Source organism: Scyliorhinus canicula, chromosome 30, assembly GCF_902713615.1.
Source record: "Scyliorhinus canicula chromosome 30, sScyCan1.1, whole genome shotgun sequence".
NCBI classification, from domain to species: domain Eukaryota; kingdom Metazoa; phylum Chordata; class Chondrichthyes; order Carcharhiniformes; family Scyliorhinidae; genus Scyliorhinus; species Scyliorhinus canicula.
In genome coordinates, this window is record NC_052175.1 from 10,399,049 (window position 1) to 10,405,148 (window position 6,100).

The 6,100-nt window shown below is 38.5% G+C and overlaps 1 non-coding gene across 1 annotated transcript; it reads right to left on the bottom strand.

The window, feature by feature from the left end:
• Positions 1 to 459: 459 nt before the first annotated feature.
• trnai-aau lies at positions 460 to 533 on the bottom strand. Its single transcript has one exon. It is a non-coding gene; the product is annotated as a tRNA-Ile (tRNA).
• Between the last annotated feature and the right edge of the window lie 5,567 nt (positions 534 to 6,100).

Consider the following 6,100-nt stretch of genomic DNA (forward strand, 5'->3'; position numbering starts at 1 on the left):
GGTTTGTTTCAAACACGAGCTTTCGGAGCGCATTTATTTGAGCGCACCCGCCCTGCGCGAGGACCTGGTGTTGTAAGACTTCTTACTGTGCTCACCCCAGTCCAACGCCGGCATCTCCACATCATGTTATTACTGTAACACAGGATGAGAAGTTTACACACTGTTATTACTGTAACACAGGATGAGAATTGTTACACCCACTGTTATTACTGTAACACAGGTTTTGAATTGTTACGCTCAGTGGTTTGCACAACCGCCTCACGGCGCTGAGGTCCCAGGTTCGATCCCGACTCTGGGTCACTGTCCGTGTGGAGTTTGCACGTTCTCCCCGTGTCTGCGTGGGTTTCGCCCCCACAACCCAAAAATATGCAGAGTAGGTGGATTGGCCACGCTAAATTGCCCCTTAATTGGAAAAAATAATTGGCTAATCTAAATTTAAAAAAAAAGATGCTTTAGAAATGGCCCGTATGGGGATCGAACCCGCGACCTTGGCGTTATTAGCACCACGGTCTAACCAACTGAGCTTACCGGCCCGACAAACGGACAGCAAAAGTACATTAGCACACGATAAGAATTGTTACAATCACTGCTATTACTGTAACACAGGTTGGGAATTGTTACGCTCACTATTATTACAGTAAAACTGGATGAGAATTGTTACGCTCACTGTTATTACTGCAACACAGGTTGGGAATTGTTACGCTCACTGTTATTACTGAAGCACAGTTTGGGAACTGTTACGCCCACTGTTATTACTGTAACACAGGATGAGAATTGTTACACTCACTTTTATTACCGTAACAGAGGATGAGAATTGTTACACTCGCTGTTATTACTGTAACACAGGATGAGAAGTTGACACTTACTGTTATAACTGTAACACAGGATGAGAATTGTTGCACTCAGAGTTATTCCTGTGTCACAGGATGAGGTGTTACACTCACTGTTATTACTGTAACACAGGATAAGAATTGTTACACTCACTGTTATTAATGTAACAGAGGATGAGAATTGTTACACTCAGAGTTATTCCTGTGTCACAGGATGAGGTGTTACACTCACTGTCATTACTGTAACACAGGATGAGAAGTTTACACTCACTGTTATTACTGTAACACAGGATGAGAATTGTTACACTCACTGTTATTACTGTAACACAGGATGAGAATTTTTACACTCACTGTTATTACTGTAACACAGGATGAGAACTGTTACACTCAGAGTTATTCCTGTGTCACAGGATGAGAAGTCTTCCACTCACTGTTATTACTGTAACACAGGATGTGGATCATCACACTCACTGTAATCACTGAAACAGAGGATGAGAAGTTTACATTCACTGTTATTACTGTAACAGAGGATGATAATTGTTACACACACTTTTATTACTGTAACAAAGGATGAGAATTGTTATACTCACAGTTATTACTGTAACACAGGGTTTGAATTGTTACACTGACTGTTATTACTGTAACACAGGATAAGAATTGTTGCACTCACTGTTATTACTGTAACACAGGATGAGGACCGTTACACTCACTGCTATTACTGTAACACTGGATGAGATATTTACGCTCACTGTTATTACTGTAACACAGGATGAGAATCATTACACTCACTGTTATTACTGTAACACAGGATGAGAAGTGTTACACACACTGTTATCACTGTAACAGAGGATGAGAAGTTTACACTCACTGTTATTACTGTAACACAGGATGAGACGTTTACACACACTGTTATTACTGTAACACAGGATGAGAATTGTTACACTCACTGTTATTACTGTAACACAGGTTTGGAATTGTTACGCTCACTGTTATTACTGTAACACAGGATGAGAATTGTTACACTCACTGTTATCACTGTAACAGAGGATGAGAAGTTTACATCACTGTTATTACTGTAACACAGGCTGAGAATTGTTACACTCACTGTTATTACTGTAACACAGGATGAGAAGTTTACACTCACTGTTATTACGGTAACACAGGATGAGAAGTTTACACACACTGTTATTACTGTAACACAGGATGAGAATTGTTACACTCACTGTTATTACTGTAACACAGGATGTGGATCGTCACACTCACTGTTATTACTGCAACAGAGGATGAGAAGTTTACACTCAGTGTTATTACTGTAACAGAGGATGAGAATTTTTACACACACTTTTATGACTGTAAAAAAGGTTTGGAATTGTTACGCTCACTGTTTTTACTGTAACACAGGATGAGAATTGTTACACTCACTGTTATTACGGTAACACAGCAAGAGAATTATTACACTCATTGTAATTACTGTAACACAGGATGAGAAGTTTATACTCACTGTTCTTACAGTAACACTGGATGAGAATCGTTACACTCACTGTTATTACTGTAACACAGGATGTGAATTGTTACACTAGCTGTTATTACTGTAACACAGGATGAGAATTGTTACACTCAGAGTTATTCCTGTGTCACAGGATGAGAATTGTTACACTCACTGTTATCACTGTAACAGTGGATGAGAAGTTTACACTCACTGTTATTACTGTAACACAGGATGAGAATTGTTACACACACTTTTATTACTGTAACACAGGAATGGAATTGTTACGCTCACTGTTATTACTGTAACACAGGATGATAATTGTTACACTCACTGTTATTACTGTAACACAGGATGAGAATTATTACACTCACTGTAATTACTGTAACACAGGATGAGAAGTTTACACTCACTGTTATTACTGTAACACAGGATGAGAATTGTTACACTCACTGTTATTACTGTAAGAAGTCTTACAACACCAGGTTAAAGTCCAACAGGTTTGTTTCAAACACGAGCTTTCGGAGCACGGCTCCTTCTCCAGAAGACACATTCACCTGAAGAAGGAGCCGTGCTCCGAAAGCTCGTGTTTGAAACAAACCTGTTGGACTTTAACCTGGTGTTGTAAGACTTCTTACTGTGCTCACCCCAGTCCAACGCCGGCATCTCCACATCATGTTATTACTGTAACACAGGATGAGAATTGTTACACTAGCTGTTATTACTGTAACACAGGATGAGAATTGTTACACTCAGAGTTATTCCTGTGTCACAGGATGAGAAGTCTTCCACTCATTGTTATTACTGTAACACAGGATGTGGATCATCACACTCACTGTAATCACTGAAACAGAGGATGAGAAGTTTACATTCACTGTTATTACTGTAACAGAGGATGATAATTGTTACACACACTTTTATTACTGTAACAAAGGATGAGAATTGTTATACTCACTGTTATTACTGTAACACAGGTTTTGAATTGTTATACTGACTGTTATTACTGTGATGTGGAGATGCCGGCGTTGGACTGGGGTGAGCACAGTAAGAAGTCTTACAACACCAGGTTAAAGTCCAACAGGTTTGTTTGAAACACGAGCTTTCGGAGCACGGCTCCTTCTTCAGGTGAATCTGAAGAAGGAGCTGTGCTCCGAAAGCTCGTGTTTGAAACAAACCTGTTGGACTTTAACCTGGTGTTGTAAGACTTCTTACTGTGTTATTACTGTAACACAGGATAAGAATTGTCACACTCACTGTTATTACTGTAACACAGGATGAGATATTTACGCTCACTGTTATTACTGTAACACAGGATGTGAATTGTTACGCTCACTGTTATTACTGTGACACAGGATGAGAATTATTACACTCATTGTTATTACTGTGAAACAGGATGAGAATCATTACATTCACTGTTATTACTGAAACACAGGATGAGAATTGTTACACTAACTGTTATTACTGTAACACTGGATGAGGATTGTTACACTCACTGTTATTACTTTAACACAGGATGAGAATTATCATACTCACTGTTATTACTGTAACACATTATGAGAAGTTTTCACTCACTGTTATTACTGTAACACAGGATGAGAATTGTTACACTCACTGTTATTACTGTAACACAGGTTGAGAATTGTTACACTCAGTGTTAATACTGTGACATAGGATGAGAAGTGTTACCCTCACTCATATTACTGTCAAACGCAATCACAATTTTTACACTCACACTGTTATCACTGTCACACCCATGTTAATACAGAGGGTCCATGTTCATTCAGAATGTCCATGTTAATACAGTGTCCATGCCGAGTGTTCATGTTAGTACAGACTGTACTCCACAACTTGATACCAGTGTGCAGACGGCATCCTGTTCCTTTTGGATCTCAAAGTCACATCATTGATGAAACTCTGTCGTTCCTCACTGTCTCTTCGTTGAACAGATAAAAGTCCAAATGATTTAAAGAGGCTTTAGAAATGGCCCGTACGGGAATGGAACCCGCGACATTGGCGTCATTAGCACCACGCTCTAACCACACGATAAGAATTGTTACAATCACTGCTATTACTGTAACACAGGTTGGGAATTGTTACGCTCACTGTTATTACTGTAAAACAGGATGAGAATTGTTTCACTCACTGTTATTACTGCAACACAGGTTGGGAATTGTGACGCTAACTGTTAATAAGTTAACAGAGGATGAGAATTGTTACACTCACTGTTAATACTGTAACACTGGATGAGAATAGATACACTCAGAGTTATTCCTGTGTCACAGGATCAGAAGTGTTACACTCACTGTTATTACTGTAACACATGATGGGTACCGTCACACACTGTTATTACTGTAACAGAGGATGAGAAGTTTACACTCACTGTTATTATTGCAACAGAGGATGAGAAGTGTTACACTCACTGTATTTACTGAAGCACAGGTTGGGAATTGTGACGCTCACTGTTATTACTGTAACACAGGATGAGAAATGTTACATTCACTTTTATTACTGTAACACAGGTTGGGAATTGCTCCGCGCACTGTTATTACCGTAACACAAGGATGAGAATTGCTACACTCACTGTTATTACTGTAACACATGATGTGAATTGTTACAGTCACTATTATTACTGTAACACAGGATGAGAAATATTACACACACTGTTATTAAAGTAACACAGGATGAGAAGATTACACTCACTGTTATTACAGTAACACAGGATGAGAATTGTTACACTCACTGTTATTACTGTAACACATGATGTGAATTGTTACAGTCACTATTATTACTGTAACACAGGATGAGAAATATTACACACACTGTTATTAAAGTAACATAGGATGAGAAGATTACACTCACTGTTATTACAGTAACACAGGATGAGAATTGTTACACTCACTGTTATTACTGTAACAGAGGATGAGAATTGTTACACTCACTGTTATTACTGTAACACAGGATGAGCATTGTTACACTCAGAGTTATTGCTGTAAAACAGGTTGGGAATTGCTACGCTCAGTGTTATTGCCGTAACACAGGATGAGAATTGTTACACTCACTGTTATTACTGTAACACAGGATGAGAACTATTACACTCACTGTTATTACTGTAACACAGGATGAGAAATTTACACTCACTGTTCTTACTGTAACACAGGATGAGAATTGTTACACTCACTGTTATTACTGTAACACAGGATGAGAATTGTTACACTCACTGTTATTACTGTATCACAGGATGAGAATTGTTACACTCAGAGTTATTCCAGTGTCATAGGATGAGAAGTGTTACACTCACTGTTATTACTGTAACACAGGATGAGGATCGTCACACTCACTGTTATTACTGTAACAGAGGATGAGAAGTTTACACTCATTGTTATTACTGTAACAGAGGATGAGAATTGTTACACTCACTTTTATTACTGTAACACAGGTTTGGAATTGTTACGCTCACTGTTATTACTGTAGCACAGGATGAGAATTGTTACACTCACTGTTATTACTGTAACACAGGATGAGAATTATTACACTCACTGTAATTACTGTAACACAGGATGAGAAGTTTACACTCACTGTTATTACTGTAACACAGGATGAGAATTGTTACACTCACTGTTATTACTGTAATACAGGATGAGAATTGTTACACTCGCTGTTATTACTGTAACACAGGATGAGAATTGTTACACTCAGAGTTATTCTTGTGTCACAGGATTAGAAGTGTTACACTCACTGTTATTACTGTAACACAGGATGGGTAGCGTCACACTCACTGTTATTA